This window comes from Loxodonta africana, chromosome Y (assembly GCF_030014295.1).
Source record: "Loxodonta africana isolate mLoxAfr1 chromosome Y, mLoxAfr1.hap2, whole genome shotgun sequence".
Classification (NCBI taxonomy): Eukaryota; Metazoa; Chordata; class Mammalia; order Proboscidea; family Elephantidae; genus Loxodonta; species Loxodonta africana.
This window is the reverse complement of record NC_087370.1, coordinates 6,633,802-6,648,085: the sequence shown is the minus strand read 5'-3', so window position 1 is coordinate 6,648,085 and position 14,284 is coordinate 6,633,802.

Here is a 14,284-nt window from a genome sequence, read left to right as displayed (position 1 = left end):
GAATTAATGGAATATCATTTGAGATGTTTCAACAAAAAGATGCAGCACTGGAGGTGCTCACTTGTCTATGCCAAGAAATATGGAGGACAGCTTCCTCGCCAATTTGGCATAGATGAGTGAGCACTTCCAGTGCTGCATCCATTTGTTGAAACAGCTTGGATATCTTCATTTAGTACCATCGATTCCTGGTCCTATGCTGTCTCCTAAAATGATTGAATGTCGACCAATTGTTTTGGGTATAGTGACTCTGTGTATTCCTTCTCTTTCTTTTGATACTTCCTGTGTCATTTAATATTTTCCCCTAGAATCCTTCAGTATTATCCCTATATATACCCAAAGTGTTAACCAGAATTAACCAATACTCTGTGCCCCTTAAACTTTGTGTCAGTCTTTTAGACTTGTTGTTCTCAATTTAATCACGTGTAGGTAATTCTCTAAAGGAGTGGAATGCTCAAACTGAACATTTCTTTTTTTTAACAAAATAATTTTTATTGTGCTAAGCGAAAGTTTACAAAGCAAGTCAGTCTGTCACATATAAGCTTATATACACCTTACTCCATACTCCCACTTAATCTCTCCCTAATGAGTCAGTCTGCTCCCTCCTTCCAGTCACTCCTTTCATGACGATTTTGCCAGTTTCTAACCCTCTCTACCCTCCTATCTCCCCTCCGACAGGAGATGCCAACAAAGACTCAAGCGTCCACCTGATACAAGTAGCTCACTCTTCATCAGCATCTCTCTCCAACCCATTGTCCAGTCCCTTCCATGTCTGATGAGTTGTCTTCGGGAATGACTCCTGTCCTGGGCCAAAAGAAGGTTTGGGAACCATGACCGCCAGGATTCTTCTAGTCTCAGTCAGACCATTAAGTCTGGTCTTTTTGTGAGAATTTCGGGTGTGCACCCCACTGTTCTCCTGCTCCCTCACGGGTTCTCTGTTGTGCTCCCTGTCAGAGCAGTCATCGGTTGTGGCCAGGCACCATCTAGTTCTTCTGGTCTCAGGATGATGTAGGTCTCTAGTTCATGTGGCCCTTTCTGTCTCTTGGGCTCTTAGTTGTCGTGTGACCTTGGTGTTCATCATTCTCCTTTGATCCAGGTGGGTTGAGACCAATTGATGCATCTTAGATGGCCGCTTGTTAGCATTTAAGACCCCAGACGCCACACTTCAAAGTGGAATGCAGAATGTTTTCATAATAGAATTATTTTGCCAATTGACTTAGAAGTCCCCTTAAGCCACAGTCCCCAATTTTACTGTTAGTCTTTTGGATTTCTGAATGCTCTCTATGGATTCTTGCAGCTTATTAATTTTTCCACTATGTTCTTGAATAATCTTTTTGATTTCTTCAACTGCTTTATCGGTGTGTTCCTTGGCTTTTTCCGTAGATTGCCTTATTTCATTTATGAGGTCATCCCTGATGTCTTGAAGCATTCTGTAAATTAGTTTTTTTTTTTATATTCTGCATCTGGCAATTCCAGGATTGTATCTTCATTTGGGAAAGATTTTGATTCTTTAGTTTGGGGAGTTGTAGAAGCAATCATGATCTGCTTCTTTATGTGGTTTGATATCGACTGCTATCTCTGAGCCATCTACAAGATATTGTAGTGATTTATTTTATATTTGCTCACTGAGTCTTGTTTTGTTTTCTTTCAATATACGTAGATGGGCTACTAGACTGCGCTGTGTTGGTTGTTGTAGCCCTTGAGCCACTTATGTCCTATTACCAGCTGGTTTGGGCTGTTACCAGATATAAAAGCCTAAGAGTCCATTCACTATTCTTGAGTAGAGTCTGATTTGGGGTCATCAAGTGTGTGCTGCAGACTGTCACCTATCCACCTACAGGAGTAGTGGTGATAGTTGTGTGCACCAGATTCTAGTAGCAGCAGGGGTCACACTACGGGGGGGCAGAATGCTGACAGGTTTCCCCCAAGTGCCAGTGAGTTAGGTGTGTCTCTACTCCTAAAGCACTTTGCTGGGTGGGCTCTGCAGCTGTACCTTAGGCACCCAATGCAAGTACCTCTACAGATTGGTAGGTGTCACCATCCTTAGACCCCTAAGGCAGGAGGCTAGGTGGTCTGGGGCGAGCTTCAGCCCTCAGTTCCCTGTTGTGGGTCAGTGAGGGCTCTGTTGAATACGCAGAGATATCAGACGTGGGAAACTTGTCTTTCCAGTAATCCGCTAAAACAATTACAGTCAGATCCCTATCAGAATTGCCTTTGCATTATAATAGCCACCTTGTTCCCTGTAGGGATGAAAGCCCAAGAGTGTGGATCTCACATGCTTGGCTGGAGCTAGTTCTGTACTTTCAGGCTAACTAGGGAAGGATTTTTGTTCCCTGGGTTTTTTGTAGCTGCTTCTCTCAGGCCAGGAGAATGGGTTAGGAAAAGACCAAAAAAGATAGAAAAACTGCAGCAGAGTTCACTCTCTGGCTCAGGAAATTCCAATGTTAATGAAGCCACCTGGGAAGGGGAGGGGAGGGATCAGATAAATAGGAGAGAGTAGCACCCTGGGATATACACAAAGTTATTTTTCTTGTTTGGTGATGACTCTTTTATCTGAGATTCCCGAGGGGTGTGTAGCCTGTGTGCATTGGCTGGGTCGAGATGGCCCCCCAGGGTCAGGCCAGTGTCCTGTGCTTATGCTGTCTCAGAAGCCCTGGTCAGTTCCTCTGCTCCCAGTCCAAAGCCCAGTGCCAAGGTTCCCTGGCTGAGATGCAGCACTCCAGGCTCCAAAAATCAGTCGCTGCCTCCTTCTGACTTCTCTGCCTCTCAGCCGCGTCGCTGCACTGCCTGTGTGCACTGGCTGGTCTTCCCCTGAGGTCACTTCTGGGGGCTAGGGCTGCGTCTCAGGATGCCGCACTCAGCTCTGCTGCACCCAGTCCAGAGCCCAGCGCCAAGGTTTTCTGACTGGGATGCTGGCTCCAGGCTCCGAAAACAGTCGTTGCTTCCCTGTGGTTGTTCGTTCTCAGTCTCTGTCACTCAGATCAACTCTTTAGATCTGTGTTTGATGGTCAGGGTTCGTAGGTTGTCATGTACGTGATCGACTCACTTGCTTTTCCAAGTCTTTGTTGCAAGAGGTATCTGACGTAGCTTCTACCTAGTCAGCCATCTTGGTCCCACCCTGAACATTCTTTATTAAATAAACTATATTGTTGTTTGAAGACAGTTTCATGGAATAGTTTTAGCTCAAAGCCAATGAATTTATAGGTTCCCAGTCTCAAGGTATCTAGTAAGTCTGATTTCCAGTAACAACTTGAAGATCTGTTCCACGTTTTCTCTCTGCTTGATCAATACCCATCGAATTGTTCATAAATTGTAACTAGGAACCATCCACTTCTTCTAGTCTTATGTAGAAGGAGGTAGTAGTCTCTAATAGAGACTATTAGACCTGCAACCCATTTTCTTCTTCATACTTGGGTCTTCTTCTCTGTTTGTTGTTCCAGGTGAGTAGAGACTAATTTTAACTTGGGTGGGTGCTCGAAATCTCTTAATACACTAGTGATTACTCACTAAAGAGGTGAAACAGTAGAAATTATAAAAACAATAATAGGCCAATTCACTGGAGAGGACTGGAAAATCATGACCCTAAAACTTTGAACAAAGAAAATCATCCCCATGAGTTATTTGTTTGTACTGGTATACTATTAACAGTTGCACTTTTCTTTTTTTGGATGTTGTTTTTCAATTTTGCCTTGTTAGCCTCTGATGAACACTTCAGTGATATCAGTTACAATAGTCAACTTTTTATCCATTACCCTTAACTAATGCCAGCTCTCCCATCACATAGAGAGAAATTCAGTAGTTTCCAAGGAATGATTCTCACTCCAACCTACCCGTTGCCCCTATTTCCCAGGAGTACCTGGTGGATTTGAACTGCTAACCTTTAGGTTAGCAGCCATAGTGCTTATCAACTACACCAACCAGGGTTTCCAAAAACTGGTAATCACTGGTACTTAATATTAACTCCTTCTTGTCATTTCATATATACAAAACCTATAACATTTGTCATTTTTTAATTGCTTTATTTCACTCAACAAAATATCTTCTGGGTTCATCTATGTTGGAATGGGTATCAGGACTTCATTTTCTTTATATTTGAGTGCCATTCTATATATTTATCTATCACTTATGTATCCATTCATCTGCTGAAGGATATTTAGGTTGTTTTTATCTTTTTGTTATTGGTAATAGTGCTGCAGCAAACATTGGCATACGCATGTCTGTTCTTGTCCCTACATTTAGCATCCTAGGACATATTCCTGCGAGTGGGAATGCTGGGTCATATGCTAGCACTTTTTCAATTATTTTTTTCTCTAGAAATTGCCATATTCTTTCCACAATGTTTGCAATATTTTATACTGTCACGAGCAGTGGATAAGAATTATAATCTCCCTATATCCTCAGCAACCGTATGAATAGCAGCAGAATATTGCCTGATATAGTTGCTGGCATCAGGTTGGAAGGCATTCAAAATACAAGTGGAGAAGAGCGGCCTCCTCACATAAAGTTGACCTTTATGATGTATATGGATCAAGCTTTTGAAACCTTAATTTCCTGAGGAGGCATGATTCAAAATGAGAAGAAATAGCTGCAGAAACCCATTAACAATCAGAATGCTGAATGAACAAAGTATGAACCTATAAAAATTGGAAGTCGTCAAAAATAAAATGGACACGTAAGGCCAATATACTAGGCATTAAAGAGCCACAATGGCCTGGTATTGGCCATTTTGAGTCTAGCAGTTATGTGGCCTATTATGGCAGGAAATGCAACACTCTAGTACTGCAATGGTTGAGAGCTACAGCAGTTACCAAAAGGTCATCAGTTTGAATCCACCAGCCACTCCCTGGACCACAATGAGTTTATGGTTTTTTTTTTTTTTTTTTTTTTTAATACCAGGAATGACAAATTGAAAGGAATGGCATCACATTCACCCTGAAAAAGAACATTTCAAGATCTATGCTGAAGTACATCATGGTCAGTGATAGCATAATAACCATACGCCTACAAGGAAGTCCAATTAGTATGACTATTATTTGAATTTACTCACCAAACACTAATGCCAAAAGTGAGGAAATTGAAGAGTTTGCCATGGATAATTACTGGTGATTGGAATGTGACAGTAGGAAACGAGAGGGATCTGAAGTTGGAAAACATGGTCTTAGTGATACAGAGATGACAAGATAAAATTTTGCAAGGCCAATGACTTCATTGAAAATACCTATTTTCAACAATATAAACATTGACTATGAATGTGGATCTCACTTGATGGAAAACACAAAGTGACTACAACTTTTGAAAGAGGAGATGCAGAAACTGAACTGTATACATCAGAACAAGACCAGGAGCTGACTGTGGAACAGACCATCAGTTACTAACAATGCAACATCAAGGTGATGCAGAAGAAACTTAAAAGAACTCCTTGAGGTGGAAATATGATATTGAGTATATTCTAACTGAATCTGGAAAAATCTCAGGAATAGATCTGACACATTAAACAAATTACCAAAGTCCAGACGAGTTGTGGGATTTCATCAAGGACAACATATATGAAGAAAGCAAAAGATCATTAAAAGACCAGAAAGTAAGAAAAAAAGACCAGAAAAGATGTCAGAAGAGACACTGTAACTTGCTCTTAAATGTGCAGTACTGAAGCAAGTGTAAGAAATGATGAAGTAGAAGAGTTGAACACACATTTTCAAAGGACAGCTCACAAAAAAAGGAAACACATTATAATGAACTGTGCAAACACCGGGGGTTAGAAAATTAAAGTGAAAAGCATGCTTGACATTTCTCAAGCTAACAGAACTGAAGGAAAAAAAAAATCAAACCTTGAGGTGCAATTTTGAAGGTTTCTGTGGACAAAATATTGGACAACACCGGAAACATCAAAAGAAGATAGAAGAAATACACAGAGACATTGTACAAAAGAACTGGTTAATGTTTAGCCATTTCAGGAAGTAGCATATGATCGAGAACCAACGTTTTGAATGAAGAAGTCCAAGCTTCACTAAGAGCATTGGAGAAAAACTGCAACAGGAATTGATGGGATACAAATTGAGGTGTTACAAGAAATAGATGCAGTCCTGGAGGTGCTCACTCATCTCTGCCAAGAAATTTGGAAGACAGGTACCTGGCCAACTGACCAGAAGTGATCCACATTTATCCCCAATCCAGAGAAAGGTGATCCAGCAGACTGCTGAAGTTGTTGAAAAGTATCATTAATATCACATGTAAATAAATTTTTGTTGAAGATAATTCAAAAATATTTGCAGTAGTACATCAACAGGGGACTTGTAGAAATTCAAAGCAGATTCAGAAGAGGATTTAGAACAAGAGATATAATAGCTGTTGTCAGATGGACGTTAGCTGAAAGCAGAGAATACCAAAAACATGTCTACCGTGTTCTATTGACTGTGCAAATGCATTCAACAGATTATGGATAACACCTTGAAGAACATGAATTCCAGAAGAACACTTAGTTGTGCTCATGTGAAACCTGTACATAGGCCAAGAGGCAATTATTAGAACAGAAAAAGAGATTACTGCGCAGTTAAAATCAGGAAAGGTACGTCTCAGGATTGTATACTTTCGCCGTACTTATTCAATCTGCATGCCAAGAAAATAATTCAAAAAGTTGGACTACATGAAGTACAACAAAGCATCAGGATTGGAGGAAGACTTATTAACAGACTGCAGTATGCAGATGACATAACCTTGCTTGCAGGAAGAGAAGAGGACGTGAAGCACTTACTGATGAAGGTCAAAGATTACAGCCTTCAGTATGGGTTACATCTCAACATAAAACAAAAATCCTCACAAGTGGACCAATAAACAGTATCATAAAACAAACAGAAAATACTGAAGATATCAATGATGTCCTTTTACTTGGATTCACTATCAATGCTCATGGAAGCAGCAAGCAAGAAATCGAACAACCTCTATCAGGGGTTAAAACTCAAAGATGTCTCTTTAGTCCTCAGGTGCACCTGACCCAAGTCATGGCATTTTCATTTGCATAATATGAATGTGAAAGCTGGACGGTAGATAAGGAAGACCTAAAAAGAACTGATGCCTTTGAATTACGGTGTTAGTGAAGAATAATGAATATACTGCCGACTTTCAGAAGAATGAAGAAATTTATCTGTAAGGAGTATAGCCAGAATGCTCCTGAGGAGCAAGGATGGCAAGACTCATCTCACTTACTTCAGACGTGTTATCAAGAGGGACCTGTCTCTGGAGAAAGACATCATGCTTCGTAGAGGATAAGTGAAAAGAGGAAGACCCTCAATGACACGGACTGACACAGGGGCTGTAATGATGGACTCAAGCATCACATCAGTTGTATCATGCTTAATGAAGAGTCAAGCTGCTAATCTTTCCTAGGTGGACTGCATGTGCCAACCAGATAACATGCCCTACTTCTCAGCCCTGCTTTGGAAATAGGGATGGCAACTCATGAGCCTAGAGCGGCTTACTAGTATAAGAATGTGTAGTGGGAACTTTCAGAAAACTCTCAAACCTGCCCTTCTCTCTACTCTGTCACATTAATTATTTCCAGCTGATTCAGGTTAGTATAACTACAGCCTGCAGGCATACTTACTGCTTTTCCCTGAGTCCTGCAGGAGTGTACAAGGTGGCAATGAGGGAACTGTGTATTTTCAATTTTTCTGGCTTTCCTCAGACAGATATAAATTTGTGTGCAGTAGTTTGCCAGAAAAACCTAAGTCTAAATCTATTCCCCAACAGCTTGGCCAAAAGAGAGCGTGGTTCATGGTTCCCAAGTGGCTGCACTTTGTCTATCACAGCCACTATCACTATAGGCACGGAGCAGAGAAGAGCATATACAATAAAGAGACAAGCTTTCCAACTCTATTGCCTTGTTCTTGGTTAGTTTTTGCTTAGATGATTCACGTTCCCAGAGTTCTGTGTCAATCGTGCCCCCACATTGTTTATTAATTCATTCATTTTCTGTTTATTTTTGCTTACACTGCCATCTTGCCTCTTCTCCTATTCATGGCTTTTAACATCTGGAAGCTAATGTGCATATTGAAAAAAATCCAAAAGAAATTTAAAAAAATTGCATAAAGTTAGGATTCATACATTCAGGAGCCTGAATCCACGTACTAGCAAGAATAAGGTCATGTTTAGTAAATATGCTAGAATCCATATCCAAGGAACTATGATGTCAGCACTGAAAGATTCTGGAGACTAGTTCTATTTCCTACTGTTCCTAGGAGAACATGTTACAGCAACAAAACTATTATTTGTATGAATGAAGACAGAAAATCATGGTTCAAATATCAGGAGCCTACATTCTTATACTAATAGAAAATTGAGCCGTGGTTATCACATTTGTAAGCTAGCATCAATATTCAAAGAACTAGGTGGTCAATGTTTATAGACTATCATTGTTACAATAAATAAACAAGTAAGCACACCCACAGAGGAAGAAAAAGAAAAAGAAAAGGCCATAAAGTTTTCATAAAGCTAAGACCCTTTACTCATAGCCTAGTGAAAATTGGGATGTGAGTCTTACAGTCAGAAACCTAACATCCAAGGATAGAGAAATGCAGGGTTCATAGAGCTGAGGGCAGAATTTTTACCCTAATAGGAAAGAGACCATGGTTTTTATAGCTAAAAAGCTAGACTTTCATGCAAAGGAAAAGGAGGTCAGGTTTCCAACTCCTGGAATCCATATCCTCTTATAAAAGAGGTTGCATTCATAATCTAGTAAGAATAAGGTCATGGTTGTGACTGTAGGAGGCTATAATCAATATTCATCAAGTTACGTGGTCAATGTCCATGGCCCAAACAGCCCGAATACATATCCTACTAAGATGGATACCATGATTGTAACAATAAGATAGGTAGCTACCAACATATGCAGGATAGGTGATGGGGGAGCGTTTCATAGAGGGAAGAGATTGTACCATACCTGAGTAATAAACAGTTAAGTGTATTACAGTTAAAAATGTAGCATTCCGTTCAAATAATGGGGAGTCAGGGTTGATAGAGATTGGTGCCTACAGAATTTCCTGCTAAGAAATAGGAAATAATACTATGAGTGTTATACCCAGGAAGCTTATTAAAGAAATACTAAAGGGACTCCTCCAGTTAGAAAATCAGTAACATCAGATAACAACTCAAGACTAGAACACAGGACACAATAACCAGATATCAATCTGGTAAGGGAAACCACAAAAACAAACCAAAAAAATCACAGCTAAAACACAGAGATATCATTATATAAAAGATGACCACCTTAAAACAAAAAAGAGGGACTGAAAAAAGTATCATAGTTCTTTCATATGGAGAGAAAGTCAAGGCGATATAAACAAATGTTTGGTTTCAACTTAAAAAATGGGGGTAAATATTAAGGTAACCACAAAGAAAACTGACAAGCCTACAAATCAAAATAAACAACAAAATAAAAGTAAAGAATCAGCAAATACAAAATCAACAATGAAAATGATGAAAAGAAAATGCATAAAAATGACTCTGCACAGAAAATTAAGTGGAAGAAAGAAACTGTCAACAACACATACAAAAAAATCAGACATCACAATGACAGCACTAAACTCATACCTATCAACAATTACACTAAATGTAAATGGAGTAAATGCACCAATAAAAAATAGAGAGTGGCAGGAATGATAAAACAAAAATGATCCTTCTATATCATGCCTACAAGAGATACACCTTAGACTTAAAGACACAAACTAAGACTCAAAGGATGGAACAACAACAACAAAAAATATATATAGCAAACAGCAATCAAAAAGGAGGAGTGGGAGTACTAATTTCTGACAAAACAGACTATAAAGAATTATCCACCACAAAAGATAAGGAAGGACACCATACAATATTAAAGGGTCAAAACACCATGAGGACATAACCATATTATATGTTTACACACCCAATGACACGGCTCCAAAATACATAAAAGAAACTCTAACAGCATTAAAAAGAAAGATCGCTCCACAATAATAATAGGAGACATCATCCCACCACTTTCAGTGATGGACAGAACATCCAGAAAGAAGCCCAATAAAGATACAAAAAATCTAAATGCCCAATCAAACAACTCGACCTCACAAATACACACAGAACACTCCACTGACCATCAGCCAAGTATACTTTCTTTCCCAATGCACATGGAACATTCTCCAGAATAGACCACATATTAGGTCACAGAACAAGCCAAAACAGAATACAAAGCACTGAAATATTAAAAAGCATCTTTTCTGACCGTGTTCTTCATGTTAGGTACTGTCAAATGGGTTCCGACTCATAGTGACCCTATGCACAACAGAACACAACACTGCCTGGTCCTGCGCCAACCTTACAATCGTTGTTATGCTTGAGCTCATTGTTGCAGCCATTGTCCAATCCACCTCACTCAGAGTCTTCCTCTTTTCTGCTGACCCTGTACGCTGCCAAGCATAATGACCTTATCCAGGGACTGATCCCTCCTGACAACATGTCCAAAGTATGTAAGACGCAGTCTCACCATCCTTGCTTCTAAGGAGAATTCTGGTTGTACTTCTTGTAAGACAGATTTGTAGGTTCTTTTCACAGTCTATGGTGTATTCAATATTCTTTGCCAACACCACAATTCAAAGGTGTCAATTCTTCTTCAGTCTTGCTTATCTCTTGTCCAGCTTTCACACGCATATGATGCAATTGAAAATACCATGGCTTGGGTCAGGCACACCTTAGTCTTCAGGGTGACATCTTTGCTCTTCAACACTTTAAAGAGGTCCTTTGCAGCAGATTTACCCAATGCAATGCCTCTTTTGATTTCTTGACTGCTGCTTCCACGGCTGTTAATTGTGGATCCAAGTAAAATGAAATCCTTAACAACCTCAAACTTTTCTCCATTTATTATGATGCTGCTCATTGGTCCAGTTGTGAGGATTTTTCTTTTCTTTATGTTGAATTGTAATCCATACTGAAGGCTGTGGTCTTTGATCTTCATCAGTAAGTGCTTCAAATCCTCTTCACTTTCACAAGCAAGGTTGTGTCATCTGCATAATGCAGGTTGTTAATGAGTCTTCCACCAATCCTGATCCCCCTTTCTTCTTCATATAGTCCAGCCTCTCATATTATTTGCTCAGCATACAGATTGAATAGGTATGGTGAAAGAATACAACGCTGACGCATACCTTTCCTTACTTGAAACCAATCAGTAGCCCCTAGTTCTGTCCGAAAAACTGCCCCTTGATCTATGTAAAGGTTGCTCATAAGCACAATTAAGTGCTCTGGAATTTCCATTCTTTGCAATATTATCCATAATTTGTTATGATCCACACTGTCAAATGCCTTTGCATAGTCAATAAAACACAAGTAAACATCCTTCTGGTATTCTCTGCTTTCAGCAAGGATCCATCTGACATCAGCAATCATATCCTTGGTTCTACATCCTCTTCTGAAACCAGCGTGAGTTTCTGGCAGTTCCCCGTCGATATACTGCTGGTCTTTTTTGAATGATCTTCGGCAAAATTTTGCTTACATGCCATATTAATGATATTTTTCTGTAATTTCCACTTTTGGTTGGATAACATCTCTTGGGAATAGACATAAATATGCATCTCTTCCAGTCAGTTGGCCAGGAAGCTGTCTTCTATATTTTTTGGCATAGAGTAATGAGCACCTCCAACACTGCCTCTGTTTGTTGAAGGATCTCAGTTGATATTTCATCAATTCCTGAAACCACTTTAGGTGAAGGGAAGGACAACAATCAATACAAGCAAATCAGCACAACTGGACTAAACCAAAGCTAAGATGTTCCCTGAATACAACCAAGCACTTCAAGGGATAGAACAGCAAGGGCAGGGGTGTGGGGACTATAGTTTCAGGAGGCATCTAGGTTAAATGGCATTAAAAAAAAAAAAAGTTTTTCAAGAAAATATTCTGTACCCCACTTTGGTGAGTGGCGTCTGGGGCCTGAAAAGCTAGCAAGGTCCCAACCCACCTGAAGCAAAGTTGAATGAAGAATAAAAAAGACGTAAGGAAAATATGAGCCCAAGAGACAGAAAGGGCCACATAAACCAGACCCTCAATCAGCCTGAGACCTGAAGAACTAGATGGTGCTGGGCTCACCAATGACCACCTGACAGTATACACAACAGAGATTCCCTGATGGAGCAGGAGAAAAGTTGGGTACATAACTCAAATTCTAGTAAAAATTCCAGACTTGACTGGAAGGACCGCAGGAGACCTGTCCCCGGAATCTCTGGTGGGCCAGAATTAAAACCATTCCCAAAGCCAACTTTTCAAGACAGAGATTAGACTAGACTATGAGACATAAAATGATACTGGTGAAGAGTGTGCTTCTTGGCTCAAGTAGATGATACATGAGGCTTAATGGGCAGCTCCTGTCAGGAGGGGGAATGAGAAGGCAGGAGGGGACAGGAGCTGGTTGAATGGACATGGTGAATAGAGGGTGGAGAGGGGGGCTGTGCTGTCACATTATAGGGAGAACCACTACGGTCACATAACAATGTGTGTATGAGTTTTTGTATGAAGGACTGACTTGAAGTGTAAACTTTCACTTAAAGCACAATAAAAAAAAAAATACAAAGTTTAAGAGAGACTTCTAAAAGCAGTAAAAGTGAATCATCTTACAAAGGATCTTAATAAAATTAAAATCCAATTTCTCACCAAAAGCTAAAGATGCTAGAAGAGAGACAGAATATTTAAAGTGCTGGGAGAAAAATAAACATATAAGTTAATGGGCGCACAATGTATAAAACTGTAACTTGTGATAACAGTAAAAATAAAATGGGGACGGGATAGTTCTGTATAGGAACAAAGTTTTGTATGCTTTTGAAGTTAAGTGAGTAACAATTCCAACGGAACTGTTTTAAGTTTTGATGTTAAATGTAAATTGCAAGGTTGCCACAAAAAACATCTAAAGATACACATAAAAGGAAAGAAGAATGGAATCAAAATAGCTTTAAAAAAATCAACAAAGCACAGAAGAAGGTATTATTGGAGGAAATAAATGACAAAAAACAAACATTAATAGGGCAAAATAAAAGAACCACATGAGCATCTCAATTGATACAGAGAAGGCATTTGACAAAATTTAATATAAGATTAGAAAAAAAGTTTCTTAATATAATAAAGGCTTAAAATATATGGGTTTTTGTGTGAGAGACTGACTTGATTTGTAAACTTTCACTTAAAGCACCGTAAAAATTATTAAAAAAAAAATACTCCTCAGTGGAGAAAACTCTATTTTTCTTTTTAAAGTAAGGAGCAAGGCAAGTGTTTTAGATATCTAGTGCTGCTATAACAGAAATGCCACAGGGGGGTGGGTTTAATTAAGGGAAATTTATTTCCTCAAAATAAGCGGGCTGGGGGTGAGAAATTCAGGGTCCCAGGTAGTGGAAGGCTTTCTGTCTCTGGGTTTTCTAGGGGAATGTCCTTCTCTCTTTTCTACCCCTTAGTGATATACATGTGGAATGGCATTTAACTTCTCCCATCTCTACTTCTTCAAAACAAAAAACCCAAACCCAATGCCATCCAGTTGATTCTAACTCATAACTATCCTATAAGACAGAGTAGAACTGGCCCACAGAGTTTCCAAGGAGCACCTGGTGGATTCAACCTGCTGACCTTTTGTGTAGCACCTGTAGCTCTTTACCACTATGCCACCAGTGTTTCCTCTACTTTCTGGCTCTATTATATATCAAGAGATTGATTTAAGACATACCTGGCACACCTCCTCATTAACATAACAATGAATACCCATTCCCAAATGGGATTATGGAGGTTAGCATTTATAAAAACCAAAACCCTTAGCCATCAAGTAGATTCGGACTCACAGTGACCCTATAGTACAGAGTAGGACTGCCCCATAGGATTTCCAGGGAGCACCTGGTAGATTCCAACCACCAGCCTTCTAGTTAGCAGCCGAAGATCTTAACCACTGTGCCACCAGGATTTCCTTAGGATTTATACAGGTTAGGATTTACAATACATATTTTGGGGGGAACACAATTCTGTCACAACTACATGTAGATCCACTACCACCACTGATCATTCAAAAACTATTCTGGAAATACCACTTTTAGGCTAGAAAAAAATTATTTAAATGGGAAGGAAAGAAAACAGATGATAGGATTCTGTACATAAAAACCCCAACAGCTATTAGATCTAGTAAATTAATTTACCAAAGTTTCAGGGTCCATTGTCAACATACACAGATCACTCAGGTATCTATACGTCAGTATCAGTAAGGGGAAAAATAAAGCAACCAGCATTTGTGATTGCATCTAAC